Raw genomic sequence first — 20,155 nt, forward strand, 5'->3', positions numbered from 1 at the left:
GTTAGTTCGTTATATCCGTCAGTTCGTTATAAGCGTGTTCGTTATAACCGTAGTTTACTGTATATGTTTTGGATTTCATCACCCCGCATTCAACAATCAAAGGGGCGCGAACAATGTGACGTTATTACACACACTGGTTATAACATGTGTTCATCGTGTATTTGGACCTATGCTTGTAATTTTTATTTTTTTACAATTTTATTCAAAATGTTAATTTCGGCGAAATCGTGAGTGATCACACAAACTCCCTGTTATTTACAACAACCACGAACAGATTACGGATGTCGACGCCTTGAAACGAACGTTAGTTGACAGAGAATGGATACACATATAATACGAGTAAATGCCATATTGAGACTAGTTAATGGACATAATTATGTTTCGTTGATCCACACTTTGAAAGGGTGAAATATGCCATTGTAATATGATATTTACTTGTTATGAAAAACATATAGTGTTATACCATGTTTCACGAACATTTGGTGAGGTATTTGAAATCACATGTACAGTGCTTTATTATTGCGTTTGAATATTTTGAGTATTTCTGTTTCAATATTTATTTGCCATATATCTGTTTTTGTTTTGATACAAGAATGAACATCACCATGCATGAAGGCTTATTTTTATATCATATTGTTCATCGCCTCAGTGTGTACTTGCATTCTATGCCTATGATTTATCATGCTATGTACGTATCTGGCTATAGCTTAAAATCGAATATATATAATGAAAATATACACATGATATAAGAGGACGCACTGTCGTTTCTTCATGTTCTTAAAAAAACACAGGGTCGATACGTGTCAGTCAAAAAACAGAAATCTATCTTAAGAGGTTACATGCATTCAATATAACTGAGCACCTTTGGGGACACGAATACGAAAACTATTTATCGCGAGGGCACAATATAATATAGTGTCCACTGAATAATAATCCTGTGCACAAAATTTGTTGGATGCACTGGATAGTATTTCATATGCATAAGACATTTTCTGTTTGGGAATCACTGCTCCAGGACTTAAAGACAGACAAGTATTTCCCAGGTGGCCCCCTTGATAAGCGTCGGAGTTAGTTTTATTCTGCATGCGGCCCTGATCTCTAAGCGAAAGGCGTGCTCACGACAGAAGGCCTATATGATTATTTAACTTCAATCCGGATTGTTAAAACTGAAGGTTCATGAGGTTGGATAGTTAGGAATAGAGTTATCACTGCGCACATGTCCTGTGTGTAAACGTCGTACGGAAGATGATAATCATTTTGTCTTGATCTGTAACGTTTACGGTGACCTTTGAGAATGCCACTTACCGAAAATGTATTGTCCAACCCTGAAAATAAACTTATTACGAAATAAAAGCGACAAAACCCTATATAAGACTATATCATGAGCGTGTGTTTGTGAAACACTATCAAATAGTGATGATACCAGGTGTTCGCGAAAAGGTGAGCGTATCCTGCCCCATCGGTGGCACCGTCACAAACACATGCAAAGGTAAGTCAATTGTTCACATGAAAAACACGGGAACATATATTACAAGTCAAAATAGGAAATTGAACGTCACTCTTGTCACTGATGAGCCATATTTGTAAATGTCCTCCATATGTCTACCATAAAACGTTTTGAAAGTTTTACTGAGGCCTTGCATGTTGTAACCTCGATTAAACAGCTTCTGAGCATGAGTCGTATGATGCTCTTTAAAATATTGGCAGAAAGGGCATGCTCGAATGTATCTCAAAAGGGCTGGAGCAGCATGAATATTGCTCGACATAAAGGGAAAGATGACTATTGGAAAGTTCAAGTCATCTCTCTTGTCATACAGCTTTGTGGAGAGCATTTTGTCACTCTGAATCTTTATACATAGATCTTAATATGAAACAGATGTGGGTCACTGGTCTTCTTTTTCTGGTTCAGGTGGGTTAATCAGTTGAAGGAAAGTGGTTATGTGATCAGTATTTAACGATATCGGATCACCGATATACCCGAAGCCTTGCTTAAGCTCCTTGGCCAAATTACCTTGTTTTGACTTTGCCAATCTAAGCAGAAATTCCGATTCATATAAAAAACAGATCAGCAAGAAGGGGAGCACAATTGGTGCCCATGGGAATGCCTTTTTTTTGCCGAAATGTCTTACCCCCAAAAGGTTTACACAGACGTTATCAATGAGGTGGTCCAGCATTTCACGTATTGTTTTCTCAGTAAATGTCATATGACATTGCTTCAGTTTTTGACAAACTGACCTGAGCCTCTGAAGATATTGATATGTAACTACATCTATGGTCACCACGTTTTGTAACAAAAGCTCAATGGATCAAGAAATGAAGTTTTTCCATAAGTTTGTCATGTGGGATAGTGGTGTATAAAGTTTTGTATAATGTTTTGACAGAATTGAACCTGGTTCTTTTGGGGGATTGTAAAAAGTCAAGCAAATCCTTTGACATTTTGAGAATCCACATGAGATTAATTCCACTTGTCTCAAATACTACAGAAAGTCCTTCCGTGATTGTATTTAGGATTATGGTTAATCTTTTAGACATGATTTGTTGGTACATTTGCTACATGGAGCATTACATCTCTATTTGTATGGATTTGTATGGAGCTTCGGAATCCAGAGAGGAATGGACAAGTCTTCGGGCATTAGAGTCAAAAGTTGATAGAACTCATGCAGGTTTTTGGAGGATTTCCACCTAAGTTAACATACTGGCAGTATTCTTTGCGCTTTTGAGAATCCAAATAATATTAATTCCACTTGTCTCAAATACGTTCTGTGAATATATAGAAAGCCCTTCCTTGATTGTATTGAGGATTAGGGTTAGTTGTTAAGACAGGGATTTGGTGGTACATTTGCTGGAACCGCCAATATATCACTCTTTGTACGGGTTTTGATGGAGCTTTGGAATCCAGTACAAAAGAGGATAGTACTGCTGCGTGGTTTGGGCAGATTTCTTCCTCAGTTAACATACCGGCCTCATGTCTGGCATTATTTAATATGCCACTTATATCCAGCATTTTTACAATTACAATTAACAATTGTACAATTAATTAACAATTACAATTAGATTACATAAAATGGTTCTGTTATTAGAGGGCTTGTCAGTGGGAACAACTACAAACGGTTTTCATGCAGGACAGACTTTGGATGACAGCTGGCTGGGTCAGAATGGGTTTATCCAATTCCGTTCCCCCTTTTTCAGTTGGTGCATTCTACCAATGACATCACACACTGACTTAACCCACTCGGAAAGACATTCATTAGGCCCCTCTTCTCTTTTTGCACTTTCATTTGCCTGTGCCTAGGACAAATCCGTGTTGTAAAGTTATGATAAAGAGATAGAACATTATTACGGAGTTTTACCATGATGTGTCATAATGTGGTGTTAATGTGCCAGTGCCCTTCACACGATAATGGTTGTTTTTTTATTTATCAGATATAGTGCATGATGCTGTAAAGTGCGTAAGATCTTATGTTGTGTTATGCACACAAACACGTTTATTGATTTTGTTTTGTTTTGTTTGTTGTTTAACGCCGTACTCAGCAACCTCCAGCTATATGACAGCGGTCTATAAAAAATCGAGTCTGGACCAGACAATCCAGTGATTGATATCATGAGCATCGATCCACACAATTGGGTGGTGAAATTGGGTTTAACGTCGCGTCCAAGATCTACGCAATTGGGATACGATGACATGCATCAACCAAGTCAGCGAGCCTGACAACTCGATCCCGTTAGTAGCCTCTTACGACAAGCATAGTTGTCTTTCACGGCAAGCATGGGTTGTTGAAGACCTATTCTAAGCCGGATCTTCTCGTTTATTGAAAACAAAATATATTACGTTTGTGTGCACAAAATATATTCGTGCGAGGACACTATTAATGTTGAGCGTACATGATATTATCTCGTGTACTCATGATAAATATTTTGATCCATGTCCCCAAAGGGGCTCCGTAAAATATTTACATTTTGAGATTATATTAAGTGTTGATACGAGAAGACTCATCACATGCATTGTTATCTTGGAGTTAATCCAAATCAAAGCTCTACAGCTGTACATGCACATTGTACGAAGTCAAACGTGTGCGGAATCGACAATTGAAAATTGTTATGGAAGAACGTCGAGCATATTCTAGGTATTACAACAGGAAAAAGTTTAAAAATCAAACTGTTGAAGTTTAAAGTGTAAGGAAACCAGAAACCACATCTAGACGGAAATCAAATCAAGACTCTGAGGCTGACAAGCTGGTTTTAGGAAAATAAATGTACTTCACAAAATGTGTTGTAAGTACTAAATGTAAATCTAGTTAAGGAGCATTTGTTCATTTCAGTGTTACTTATATTCCTCATGAATGAACCAGTCATATATATCATGGTTTTTTTCTCTTTCTCACATTTACTACACATTGTCAAGGTTTTTTTCTCAGCACTGAACGCCAGTTGGTGGGAGGACAGCCACAAATATGTTTTTCCTGTTCTTCATGACATTGTCATCAGCATGGTGTCAATTATGTGTGGAGTAAGACGTGTGACAGACAGGTTGTAAATCAACACGTGGCATGCATCGACACAAATCAATGCCCTGGCGTGCGGCTTGGGATATTATATCAAGCATATGATCATTATTATGACTAATTGATACTCCCTGTCCATATTCAATCCTCAGCAAACAATGATGTTTTTCCTTTGAAGTTGGGGTTTGCTCATTTGGATATGCACAAGGATGTGAAGAGAAATGGGGTTTAATGTCGCGTTTCAGATTATTACTACGTGCATGCTGGTGTGTGTGTGTGTGTGTGTGTGTGTGTGTGTGTGTGTGTGTGTGTGTGTGTGTGTGTGTGTGCGTGTGTGTGCGCGCGAGTGTGTGCGTTTGTGTGTGCGGCTGCTTATGTTGGTCCGGACTAATGCCGATTTTATAGTGCTAGCCCACTGCGATACCATGGCAGTTGAACATGGATACCCCACTCAGACACAGTTTACTGACACCGAATCGACCAGTTGTTGTTTAATCCCTAATGCCGGGCGCCAGGCAGGGTAGTAACAGGTTCCATCTTTTAACGTATTTTGGTATGACGGGGCCGGGGATCGATCCCTCGACGCCCTACCACAACATGTACTAGGTTAGGCTATTTGTTGTTTAACGCCGCACTCAGCAATATCCCAGCTATATGACGGCGGTCTGAAAATATAATCGAGTCTGGACCAGACAATTCAGTGATTAAGATCATGAGCATCGATCCACGCAAATGCGATACGATGACATGTCGAGCAATATTCCATCAGCTCCAGCTTTTGGTGTCTACTTTTGAGGTACATTCGAGCATGCTCTTTCTATCAAAGAGCGCCATTGGACTGTTGCACAAGGTAAGGACATTCAAAGCTTCAGTAAAACTAAATTTGACGCATCGATGACAAAACATATGTCCTATGCAACTTGAATCATATGTTCCCATGTTTGTTGAACAATAGTCTTCCCGTTGCATGTGCCTATGACGTGTGCCGCGGGTTGATCAAGATGCGCTTTTCTCTTCGTCTTTACTTTTCACCCGATATCATCACTATACGATAGTGATTCCCAAACACATGATCTTGATACAGACAATATTTAGCAGAGATATTTCATAAATATGGCAATTGTTTGTCACTTTGATTTGTATTGTGTTGTGAGGACACCGCCACATAAGTTATCGGGACCCATATTCAAGATATCATAGTCATGAAAATATTCTCCGGAAATTGGTTTATTACCATTAGAAATCAAGGACAAATAGGTCAGTCTTCTCTTCAATGTCATATTCTATCCCATGTAAAACTGTTCCAGGTAGCACTTGTACGTAACATGTGTGATGCCCATTTCTGGTATCCCCCGACGGGATATTTGCCCGATTGCTAAAAGCGGCGTAAAACCATACTCACTCATTCACTTGTGTGTCTCATTGTCTGCTCCGTCACGCAACTCGTATACTAACATGTTCGATGAAGAGGTCGTTCATTTGGGGTGTCCAAGTATGATCATATTTGCTGGAACTTACTGACCTGAACATTAAAGCGCCTGAATTGTGTAGACCTGTTACCTCTGTGGGATTTAAGATTGTTTTCCCACTTTTTCTCTGAAATCTATAACATCACAGCACACATTCTTATACATGTAATAGTGTAGCAGTCAGAAGATAAGAATGTACTCCGCGTGCTAAATGACGATTTGATATCGAAAAACAACCTTCACCTCTGACAGAAAGGAAAGGTCAAAGCGTATTGTTTGTCCTGCATTCCACGTCCAATTATGGAAGATTGTTTGTCGTTACTGAATTTAGGTAAAATGGCCTTGTGATGCATACAAAGGACGTCGCTCATTCCGCAGCTTTGGCTTTTAATATCATATCACATGCATCATATAATTCATTTTGTTTTGTGTTTCCCGAGGCTTTCTTTGGCACCCTGTAAATATGCCGGACGTTTTTGAAAAAAAATATTGATCATATTTGTGTGTGAGTCTATGAATGGCGCCGCGTTGTGGATACTGGTATAAATCTTTTTTTTATTTCTAAACAATGATTAATGCATATTGTTTGTTAAGGGATGACGTTGCTAGTAGTTGTTAATGTTCTACGTTCTGTCAAAGATGTTGTTATCTACTAATGACTTTGGATAAAAGTAGAACCTAGGATCGGCATAAGTCATTGGCTGTTTTTGGTGTCATTTTTGTGACGTAAATGTGCTACATTGGTATCTTAATGTTTCTGTAGCGTGTTTCTTCAAACAATGAAGATATAATCCTTTTTTATTTCATTTTTATGATGTTACATGTAACTATCCCTAAGAACATTCGGGGCGGTCGGGTAGTCTAGTGGCTAAAGCGTTCGCTCGTCACGCCGAAGACCCGGGTTCGATTCCCGACATGGGTACAATGTGTGAAGCCCATTTCTGGTGTCCCCCGCCGTGATATTGCTGGAATATTGCTAAAAGCGGCGTAAAATCATACTCACTCACTCACTCACTCACTCACTCACTCACTCACTCACTCCTAAGAACATTCGGTCAATTATACTCAAATCGATACACTATTTCAACCTTAAGGATTTTTACATCAAAAAAAGATTCCTCATATAGATGGCAAGCATATTTTGATCGATAAATGTGGAAATGCGTTTTTGTGTTTTCACCTAGTCATCTATACAGCCATCCTTCGTGTGTGGATGTACCATCATTATTATTATTATATTGAAAAGAGTGATGCCTTCGTGGTATTTTAAACAAAAAGCTGGTAAGCTATATCGAGGAAGAAGGAGAGTGGTCACTGCGTAATATTACAGAACATGATGACATTTGTCCAGTTGGATTTTGTTGTTGCTGAACGATTCAGTCAACATTATTGCAGCTATATCACGACAACCTGCAACTAATCGAGTCTGGACTATACAAACCGATGACCGATGTCATGTTCCTTGGCGCAGTCAAGTCATTCAATGACCCTCACCACGTACCCATCCACTCTGGATGCTTCTTACGACAAACCTAGCTCACTCAGGATTTATCCTAACACGAAGTTCCCCGTTGGAGAGTAGTACTGCATCTACCAAACAAAAACTTAGATGTAATTTTTAACGTCGAATGTTTAACTGTCACATTTATATGATGAGACACATTTTTGCGCCTTGCTTGGCGACATTACGGTTCGAAAGAACCATTAATCTTTTTTCCCCTAGAATCCGTACATTATAAATAGCGTTGTGTTACAAGTATTAAGTATGGAATGTTGTAAGGGACATTCTCGCGATCGCCACTACCTAGCAATCATGTCTTCTTTAACTATACTCTTTAAAAAAATAGGAGTTCTGGAAAATAAATGTTAATAGCAAGTATTAAAACAAAGATAACATACCATGCAGGAACGTTTATTTCTGTAAAACCCAATGCATAAACAGAACCTATTGCGTTATTTTTGTACGAACTAGGGATGCGACGTCTGTAACACACGGAACGTCTACGGGTAATTGGCGTGCTGGAAACTGGCAGAAGTCAACGTGCAGTAGCTAATACTTTCAATGTTTCACAGTCTGTGATTAGCAGACTGTGGAACAAGTACCAACAAATCCAAAATGTTGACGATCGACCCCCTTCAGAACGTCCCAGGTCAACGATTAGGCTACAGGATCGATTGATCTGAAACCAAGCTCTACGAAATCGAGCTCAAACGGCAAATGAAATTGCTGCAAAATTTATTCAGGTAACTGGAGCACGAGTTAGGGTTGAGACAGTTAGAAATCTTCTACATGCAGCTCATCTCCATGCTCGACGGCCACGTATTGTGCCACCCCTTATAAATCATCAGAGTGGCAACAAGTGGAACTGGATTAATGTTGCTGGCGACGTGTCAAGTTTTCAGATATGAACCGGGTCATTTTACGCTTCCCTGATAGGTGTGGTCGTATCTGGCGACATCGAAATGAAAGTCAGGCCAAAGTCAATCTGAGACCTCAAGACAAATTTTGCAGTGGGTCAATTATGGTGTGGGGCAGGATCACTATGACTGACCGAACCCCACTACGTATTGTGCAAGGAAAGGTCACTGGACTCTGCTATCGATACCGGCACCTTTGTCGTCTCGTTTGCATGGCGTGTGGGTCGACGTTTTGTCTTTCAGGACGACAACGCCTATGTTCGTGAAGAGCCCAGACCTTTCCCCCGGTGAACACGTCGGGGACATGATAGGGATATGTGTCCAGGCGTTGTCAGAGGAGAGGGACAGAGTCCCTCTAATCACCAATGGGAGACCCATACGTAGTATGCCTCGTCGAGGGAATGCATTCGTGGCGGTATTACACTCAACTGATCCAAAAACGTCAACTCTAAAATTACTCTTCGTCCTTCAAGGTCGTTAAGCGGTCATAAGGTCTACTGTCATACTTTACTACGGTTGCAGTGTATTCCCAATTCGTTCATTATTATCATACAACTATTACTGGAAACATGTATATGTCACAAGTTTGGAAATGTTCAGTTATTTCCGAGTATTCCCTACATTTTTTTCCTGAGAGTTTATGATCGACGCCGTGTGTCGTTGTTCATATCCTTGTTCCTGTAAAGGTCGGTTTTGTGGTTGAGCCATGTTTTGCCACACCCAGTCAGTACCTTTTCAGTATTTATGTCCTTTGTGCAGTATTTATGTCATACTTGAACCGTATTTGTGCCATAGTTATGCCGTCAGGTTGTGTATTTATGTCTTATTTAACACGTCTTTGTGACGTATACTTCTCATATGCTATCCGTATTTGTGCCTTATTTAGATCCTATTTGTACCGTATTTGTGCCTTATTTAAACCCTAGTTGTACCGTAATTGTGCCTGAAAATGTCTCCATCTTCTTTCTGCAAAAATGAATCTACATTCATTGAGTAATAGCAACTCATGCACAATATGAAACATGATTTGAACATTACAAATGTTGATTTCACTGTGGAGCTTTCAGTATGCTTTTGTTTTCAAATATACCATTCTGTAATTCTGTAACTTGTAATCATGTTCCATGTTGAAACAGATAATTTTAGTACATTTCATGCTGAGTGTATTAGGACGTAGAGTATATATGAAATGATGGGCCTATTTTAGATATCTGCTGTATATTTTTGCTATGTTATATTCCTGGTTCCTAGCGTGTCTCATGAAAACATCTCATTTTCACGCTGTGTTTACATGTCACCGCCGTTTTAACCAGCATCCTCTCGGACACTCCCCTTAGACTTAGTGCATTCCCCTGCCAAAATGGCTATATTGGTAGATCTTTGATTAATTCTGGCTGCGCCTGAACTTCTAGGACCTTAAATAGACCAGCCTCTACTGGGAGCTTCCTGTTTTTCTCAACTGTCGTGGCAGTTTTGTACAGTGACTGAAAAAAAATATCTATAGTTCACAATATATTAGAAGAAGAGGTGATTGAAATCGGCTGTCAGTGACGAAGCTATTTTCGTACCGAATGATGTAATCTTTCCAAATGTACATGTGACCATAGACGAAATTGTCTTGATCGAAAACATCGATTTTCTTAGCATGAAATGTGTTTAACCACGAACTATAACATGTGACCACAAAACGCGGGAACTTCAATGTGATTTTCAAAATGTTCCTGTATTACTTGATAAATATAGGTTATTAATAACCCTGTCAAACCAAAGTGTACATTATTCCCTTATGATAAGTACTTGTCACATACACTTGTGATTTGAGATGCATGTGGACGCGTATCACACTCTTCAAGACATGCCAATGATTCAGATCAGGTATGTGATATTTGTTTCATTAATGTGATGTGTAGAGTAACATAAATAGGGATTACTTATATATAGTGATTACTCTCCCGTCATGTCGAGCAATATTCCAGCTGCTCCAACCTTTGGTGTTTACATTTCGCAACTTTTGAGATATCATGGAGCATGATCTTTCTACCAAGATTTCAAAGAGCGTCATACGACTCTTGCTCAGAAGCTGTTTGGTCAAGGTTACAACATTCAAGGTCTCAGTAAGGCTTTCAACATTTTTTAGGGTAGACATGTGGAGGACATTTCCAAATTTGACGCATCAGTCCGATGCAATTTCCTATTTGGCTTGTACCATATGCTCCCATGTTTTTTTAGGTAAACACTTGACCTGTCTTTGCATGTGTTTGTGACCGGTGCCACCGGTGGGGCAGTATACGCTCACCTTTTCGCGATAACCAGGTATCATTTCTATTCATAAACACATTCTCATGGCTCTGCTTTGTGTAGATATTTCTACTGGATATGGAAAGGATTTTGTCGCCCTATTTCTATTCTTAAGGGTAATTGCTACTTTTATATACAGTAACGTCTGTTCTTTGTCTAGGTCTATGCTATATCCAGAGTACTGTATGTATGTGGTGTAATACAGTTATGTTAAGGGGAGCAGCAACTGGATGTGTTCCCGTAGCCCTGTTTGATCCGTTGGTCAGAGGTTCCCATCCCAGATTCCACGCCGTGTCTGATTATTGAACAGACTCGGAGGCACGGGTGGCCCAGTGGTCTGAGGCACCGCGATTCGCTGTTCAGAGTTGCTTCCCTTGGGCACGCCAGAAACCTATTGTTGTGGGTTCCAAAGTGGCATTCCTCCCGCATTGAGCTGGCACACCGTGATATAACTGGAACAGACACATGTGGTTAACAACAGTGGCAGCTGTATACTTGGGCAATCCTGCAATCAGCTGACACGTCGCTACATCAAAGTTTATCCTGTTAAAAGCGGCAACACACTCACGCATTGTTTGTTTAAGATTTTAAGTGCACGTATTACTATCTAATATATCAACACCGCTGGGATGTTGAAAATTGCGATTTCTCATGTCGTGGTGGCGAGATTACACCCATAGAACTTCCCTAGCAATCTATTGAACTAATAGCAAGTAGCGTGTATTTCACTTAGTGTGACCCCACGGGGATTCCGGGTTAGGTGTGTATGCCCACAGCAAACAATGCTGGTCGTAAGCGGCGACTTAATGGATCCTGAGGTCAGGTTCGGTGACTTGGTTGATTGCGCGTCGTCGTCCCCAGCGACGTGGACCGTTGCTCATACCATCGATCACTGGATTGTCTGTTCCAGACTCGACTAATTACAGCCTAAATTGCTGGAATATTGCTGAGAGCGGCGTTAAACAACAAACAAACAAACAAACTTTTGTCCTTAAATCCAGTCTCGCGATGAACGCATATATGATTATCGCTGACACAAGTCAATATTATTGTTTGCATACATTAGAAATCGGACATTTATTAACACATAAAAACGGCAAGTTTGGTGCAAGACATATTTTTCACATTATTATATTATTAACAAAATGAGATTTCGATTTCTATCTTATTACATACACATACTTTTATTGATTAACACGTCGAAATCTGCCCTTAATCTTAACATGAAAACGGTCTGTTTTCCACCATTATGTGTAATTTAGATAGTTTGTGTTAATAGTACGCAGACAAGCGTTATGAAAGGCATTGGTGACCAAGTGCTCTAAGCCGTAAGAGGAACTGGGATCCTTTGGTTAGATCTGAATATCAGATTCAAACAAATTATGATATGATCTGTCAGAACCATATCAATACTCCGTTTGTAACCGTACGGTGCAAGTCACAACGTGTGTCTCATGTCAAACGGCTCTTTCTCAGCATTCTAGTGGCGTTAACTCTCACTCACTCACTCTCACTCACTCGCTTGCTCGCTCCCTCGCTAACTCACACATACACTGTGCAGTCAAAATATTTAAATTCTTGCAAAATCTGTTTTCTCAAAATACTCATATATTTATAATGCTAATGAAGATCGTTATTTCTCGCCTTGAACAAAAGAGGTTCATCACCAGCAAATTATAGATTTGCAAAAATACCAAAAAGGAAGTTGATAACAGTGCTACAGGAAGAACTAACAGTGTCTATGACCTAAATTCAATCAAATGGAAGTTGGAAGTAAAAAAAAGACGGCACGAAGGATCTGATGTAAAAGCAAAGATGAGGCCAGGTGTTCACAAAGAGAGTGATCATAAGGATCACAGCATGTCTTTTACTTCTTATAAAGACACTAGCATGTTATGAGGACATACGGGTTTGACGTTTATGATATTTTAGTGTGATAAAATCGCTGCTTTGGCTGCGGATGAATAATGATAATTAACCAAAAAAGAAAGTATATGGACTTTACGTCGAAAGCTATATCCAGGAACCCTAATTACGGAAAAAAGTTCCTTCACATATGAACATGATGTTGAAAGGGCAGAGCAGTCGGGCGCTGATAATACTCTTTCAATGACGTTTCCTTATGTACTGCTTCTTTTATTTTGACGTTAGTGAAAAGGCTGACTGTATAATTCACCTCATTTGATGTGTTACATATTTAGATGTGGAAATGGGGAACCTTTTATGGTATCGACAGTGTGCTTAGGGATCTAAATTCCAGGTTTATATGGTACGCAAAGAATGATGGCTATTTGGTCATACTCTCGATAGATAGTGTAAATGCGACTGGCACAACATATTCAGATTTTGTTCTTCATATCTCTTGACACATTTGGATGTTACTCTTGGCACACACTCACACACACACCGTACACACACACCCATCAAACTCACATTACACACATATACACCCTCACACACACCACCACACATACACACACACTCACATAGACACATACACACTCACGCAATCACCACACACACACACTCACACAGACACACACACCAAATGCACGACACACACACACCACATAGACACTCACACAATTTATATTTACTAATATATACTAATGTCTTACATATCATTAACTGATGGAATACCTGAGAAAACGTACGACTTTGTGGATAACAACTTCTGGTTCATTGCATGTAGCGACGTTTCGATGTAGATTCTTGCACCGTTATCAAGCAGGAGTGACGAGGGTTATACATGCATGACGTGTTGTGATAAGCAGCAGGTTAACATGGACAAACAACAGGTAGAATACCGCATCCATTACATTGCAGAGCTTGGAACATTTCCTTGTAATGAGCTCTAGGGAAGAGATATCCCTACGCCATTGTGTTAGACATGTTCTTAAGATGGATACCGATGTATCAGAAACTAAATTTCAGGATCGAAACATAATTCCATCCAACGAAAGGCCAAAATATTTGTTGCGGCCCCAAAAATTCTTTTTCACTGATTAAGTTGGGTTTAACGCCGCTTTTCACAGTATTCCAGAACCCAGTTATATCACGGCGTGTCACCTCAATGTATTATTATTATTCGGGAAAACCCGAAGTGACACAGGTCTCAGACGTTTACTGGTGAAACCCATGAGCACGGCCATGGAGCTTACAAACCACAAACAAGATATTCGGGCAGAATATGGACTCGAACCGAGGATCATAAGTTTCTGGCGCGTCCAAGGGGCGCATCTCTGCAACGGTACATCAAGTCGTAAAAAGACGGGGACACAAAAAACAACATAATTTGCATTGTGTACCTGCATGAGGAATCAAACCAGAACATGAACCTTCAATATGACGAATTAAAGAACAATTTATAACGTGGCTACCCTAGGGAATTTGAACCCGGACCAGAAGCCTAACGCACCAATTGCTTACACGCCTACACCTGACACACGCTCACCCCCACGCCATACTACAACTGATACACGCTCACCCCCACGCCATTCTTCCTTCCAAACTCGTCACTGCAGCTCTTTAATGTTGTATTCGCATAGCTGTTGATGTGCTGATGGATACTATTGTTATCACTCTTTCTATGCAATAAATATTTATATGAATGCGAAGCTACATTAATTATGCTTACATTCTCATTACAAAAGGGTGTTGTATTCGCATAGTTGTTGATGTGTCGATGCATACTATTGTTATCACTCTTTCTATGCAATAAATATTTATATGAAAGCGAAACTACATTAATTATGCTTACGTTCTCATTACAAAAGGAAATCCATACTAATTATTTTTTCTTTGAGGAATATCTGGTTCATACATAATTCAATTTCCGGTTACAATTATTGACAGGTTCTTTATGTGCATATGAACAGATTCATGTTGGTGTTGGGTAATTATTCAAGGACTATCATTCTATAATAATACCTGTTACATATTCAAACCGCCCTAAAGCTATTCCATTACCGTTACACATACCCACTCGGTTAAACATCTGTTATACAATACCAATGACGGCCTGTACAGTGAGATATCAAACTTGCATACCGAGTAGAATTGCCATCCGCTGAGAATACTCGATGAAAGACACTATCCTCAAGTGATTCAGATAACACCGACACATCCTCTAGCCGTGGAGCCATCTCATGTGTCGGAACCCATCCAGACTGACAAATCATGATTTAATACAGATATGTCTGGCCGATAACGACAGCAAATCCTTAAATCCACGTGTAGGTTGTAGGGGTTAACATGTTCTGTAATATCATGTGCATTTATCGGTTGAGTCCATATGGCGTAGATGTATTGATAAGTCGTTTCAGATGAAATCTAATTGATGTGGATGCCCTGAAACAGCTCTGTCATAAAAGCCGTATATTATCAACTTCACAAATCTATTTGACATATACTTCCACTTGTCTCAATGGATTCGTGTAAAGGGACAGGAGCTTTACCAACGACCTGCGCTTCTGGCATATCGCCAACATCCAAATATATATCAGTGCACAAGCATAAATGCTCATTAGTTATATAACACTTATTATTAACGTTAATACTGGTTGCCTAATCACTTTCAAGATTATTATTTGATCGATTTATACATGTAAGCGTTAACATGACATATTGAAGTTCAAATTCAAACCTTGAGATTATCTTTAGACAACCTTTAACCAAAAAAATAGATAAAAGTAGAAAACATCCTCTGGGAGGGTCGGCGTTTTGCTATTGAATATTCTCGTGTTGATATTTAATGTCAAAAATCCCCTTAAAAACTTTAATTATGACGTATATTAATACGCTGAATCTTTGATAAACCTGGTTTTTCGAGTTACAGCACCATAAAAATATTTTATGTAAAATACTAAAAATAGCATTAGCTGGAAATCTAGACGCTTTAATAAACACCAAATGACAAAGGAAAAGTACGCGTGATACAATTTACCATTGATATACTGAAACTAGGAAGGTTGATCTAAATAAGGAAACGTGATGTGGCGTGTATCCTTGAGAGTTACAAAGTATAGTCATTACGCTGCACATTCTGAATTGATTTAATATGTATAACTGTAGTTTCTACAGATGGAATCTTTTTATATACCTTCGCTTTCAGAATAAAAGAGGAATCATAGGCTATTTATTTTTTTCTTATTCTTTTTGCGTTTGATACCACAAAACGACTACAAAGCAATGGCATTATTTCAGGATCTTGGTTACAAGGAATTGTGACATTTATCGTCGTTTTGACAACCATATATATGTTCTGTAGCATTCGGTAACATTTTATTTAGGTCAATACAGTTAAAAGCGGTCAAAATGGGTCATTCCTACCCATCAGTCTAATTGCAACGCAAACTAAACTGCAGAACCACAAACGATTGTAATGCAATAAACATAATTTTAATGAATCACAAACCAACCGCCATAACAATGAAATTTACATAAAACAGAAATGAATTGATTTTCAGTAAAACTCATAACAGTAATGTATTTAAACACGGAGCTATTGGCCGTGAATGACTCTCATTCTGCTACATCAGCACTAAAGGTCACTACCTCAAAGGAGATGCGTTTTATTCTGTGTCATTTGTTTTGCAAATCCTGTTGCTCTCATAGTTTTACATGAATGAACGTGTATGGCATTCAATGAATAACAACAACATAGAAACTATCACGAAAAGGTCGACGATGTTTCATGTGCTCATTGGACCTTTGACTCGGTTTGTGGCGATCCCTACAGTTAAAATGATTACAGAAACAACATTAACTTCTTTATTTATTGATGAAAAATACGTTTCCTGAAAATCAAAACATAAAATGGGAGCAACCGCTTAAACCAGTTTTTATTTTTGAATCCCTATGTTATGATGGTTGTGCATTTGTGCTTTTTCTAATAATTCCAATGACGAAAAAAACAAGATTATCCATTTACAAACTATTTGTTTCATACATCATGAAAATATATCCCCTGTATGCTGAGTGGCTAAAACGGAGATTGAAACTGTAGGGGTATCTGATATCGCTTTATAGATCCATTATAATTTTAGACTGCAAAGACAATTCATGACGCCGCATGTTGCAATGAACAACCAGCAGATAGGTTTAATATGAAACCAGGGAACGACCAGTCTCAATTATCCACCGAAACAGATTCCATTGGGCGTTAAATGGAAATAGCGATAGAATTGCAGTGAAAGTCAGTGGAACACTGAAAATTTTTGCTCCTGTTATCAAGAGAGAAATCCGTATAATAACAGGAAGGCGAATTTCAACATTAAAAAACAGCTTTATTATACAGTAGGATTGTTAAAATTTGTGATTTTGCGTGAGATACCTGAACATTTCAGTAAGTTCATGAAACCCAGATTTGGTCAGGGATTTCATGTAGTCCTTTACAGATATAATGACCAGTGATGTCAAGAAATCAACATATTACTTCTGATATCATGTTCAATGATATTTTGTGCTTTTTATCCCATACATTACCTTGATGAAACAAATAATGGATAAATGTAAGTCGATTTCTTTGTTCTACCTGAATCAGCCCTTGTCAACATCGCCACATACAGAATACAAAATGTATCAGTTGAAGTTGAAGCTGTTACAATTGTCTCGTGTCAACGCGCCCCTGCATTGGTACAGCAGAGAATACATGATGTTTTAATGCAACAGTGGCGTGATGGCATCTAGAGTATCGCTTTAATTCTGTCTTGAAGCACTTGCAGCGAATTGTCTTGCGACTTTTGGTGCAACTGCAGCTGCTCCAATTGAAATCTGTAGTTTCGCAACACATACACATATACACATATACACAACACTGAAATTTGGTATGTAATATATATATTAAGGTCCTTGTATGCTATTCGGTGCAAAGTCAGGCTGGCCCAGGATCTTTGAAAGTGTATCTGTGTCACATGTACAAATTAATCTGGGTGATAAAACGTTATGCTTTTGAGCCAGTAGTTTCATGATAAACCAATAACCCCCATTCCCCCTTCCCCTGTCCCCCATCAACAGACACACAGAGATCATGATCCGAAGCTGGGTGGTTCAATTCACAAACTTGGAGCACATTGGAGGCAGTAGGGAGGACAATATAAAGGTTCCACCTGGATCAAGGAGGGCTTGGCAGCATAATATTCACGCTCATCCACACCAGGTCCAACTACTTCTTGACACATGAGCAATTTGGTGATTAATTAATTCCACTTCTAGGGGCACGTTTGACTTAATTTGATACAAAGCTGAATGCGCTCGTTTGACCAGTGTTGCTTTATTGGCTGCCCGTTGGTCGGAGTCAGTTAGTGCACTGGCCTTGCCTTGACCACTGATACTTTAACCTGTAGGTGTACAGCCGTGGGGTCATAATATGAACATTGGCCAACCTGATTAATATAGCGGAACATTAATTTTCATGGCTTCATTGTTAACACCATTAAGCGTTAAGGGTAATAAGTACGTCCTTTGTTGACGAGAAAAAGCAAGTACTAAAAATTGTCATCAAGTGACGTCTAACCTGAGACTCCAACAATTACACTTTCGTTGAAGTGACGTGTGACAAATGTATCAACTGAGCTTCGAACCGTGTTTCTACTATACATTCGAAGGTACGGGATGTTCAAGAAACAGATTTGGATACTTCCACACTAACAAGCTACCTCCGCACTAATATACAGACAGATAAAACTTACATAATGTCATGGTATCTTCACACTAACAAGCTACCTCCGCGCTAATATACAGACAGATAAAACCTACATAATGTCATTGTATCTCCACACTAACAAGACACCTCCGCGCTAATATACAGACAGATAAAACCTACATAATGTCATTGTATCTCCACACTAACAAGACACCTCCGCACTAATATACAGACAGATAAAACCTACATAATGTCATGGTATCTTCACACTAACAAGACATCTCCGCACTTACCTACATAATGTCATGATATCTCCACACTAACAAGCTACTTCCGCACTAATAAACAGACAGATAAAACCTACATAATGTCATTGTATCTCCACACTTACAAGCTACCTCCGCACTAATATACAGACAGATAAAACTTACATAATGTCATGATATCTCCTCACTGGCATGATCCTACTGCACAAACATGACACCTCCCACTACCACCATGACTCCCTACAAACATGACACCTCCCACTACTCCCATGACTCCCCACAAACATTGACACCTCCCACTACCACCATGACTCCCTACAAACATGCCACCTCCCACTACCACCATGACTCCCCACAAACATGACACCTACCACTACCACCATGACTCCCCACAAACATGCCACCTCCCACTACCACCATGACTCCCCACAAACATGCCACCTCCCACTACCACCATGACTCCCCACAAACATTGACACCTCCCACTACTCCCATGACTCCCCACAAACATTGACACCTCCCACTACCACCATGACTCCCTACAAACATGACACCTCCCTTTACTCCCATGACTCCCCACAAACATTGACACCTCCCACTACCACCATGACTCCCCACAAACATTGACACCTCCCACTACCACCATGACTCCCTACAAACATGACACCTCCCACTACCACCATGACTCCCCACAAACATGACACCTCCCACTACCACCATGACTCCCCACAAACATTGACACCTCCCACTACCACCATGACTCCCCACAAACATGACACCTACCACTACCACCATGACTCCCCACAAACATGACACCTACCACTACCACCATGACACCCCACAAACATGACATCTCCCACTACCACCATGACTCCCCACAAACATGCCACCTTCGCACTAACATGACTGGCATGCTGCCTTTAAACTAATATGGTGCCTCCTCACTAACATGCTGTTTCCACACTAACAACTGACCTCACCACTAACATGATAATACCACACAAACATGACACCTCCTCACTACAGTAAGACCTCCTTACCAACATATCTCCGCACTAACATGCCACCGCTCCACTGACATGATTACAGAGCACTAATACGAAACATCCAGTTAACTAACAATGAAGGTCTGCATGGATATGGTAACCCAAGAAAACATACTGAAAGTTGAAATTACATAATTGTAATCTCCGACGAAGCACATATTGGCATCTGTACTCTGTATTGTCTGAATACCGTCTATGTTTGTGCAAGAAAGTTATCGATGTATTATGCATGAATGTAATTACAACATTTCCACTGAATTCTGTTTTATTGCTCGAGTTTGACACCGTTATCTCCTAAAATTGACAATATCCACTGATTTAGCTTATCCTTTTAACACGAGAACATTATTTTGACTGAATGAATAAACACGCCCCAGCTCTTCCTTGCAACAACGCTTGCGTAAAATATTTTATTAATCTTGTGAGGTGGAAACGATTTTTGTAGTATATTCTGCAATGGAAAGAGTCACTATATCAGAGCGACACATTTATGAAGATTACCATGATTTAT

At 39.5% G+C, this 20,155-nt stretch overlaps 1 protein-coding gene across 5 annotated transcripts in view; it reads left to right on the top strand.

Moving 5' to 3' along the window:
• The window catches only part of LOC139465311 (sex peptide receptor-related protein 2-like), a 197,466-nt gene that overhangs the window by 174,893 nt on the left and 2,418 nt on the right, over positions 1-20,155 (top strand). The window lies entirely within an intron of this gene.

Source organism: Haliotis cracherodii, unplaced genomic scaffold (genome assembly GCF_022045235.1).
Source record: "Haliotis cracherodii isolate W230 unplaced genomic scaffold, xgHalCrac1.p SCAF_18, whole genome shotgun sequence".
Lineage (NCBI taxonomy): Eukaryota > Metazoa > Mollusca > Gastropoda > Lepetellida > Haliotidae > Haliotis > Haliotis cracherodii.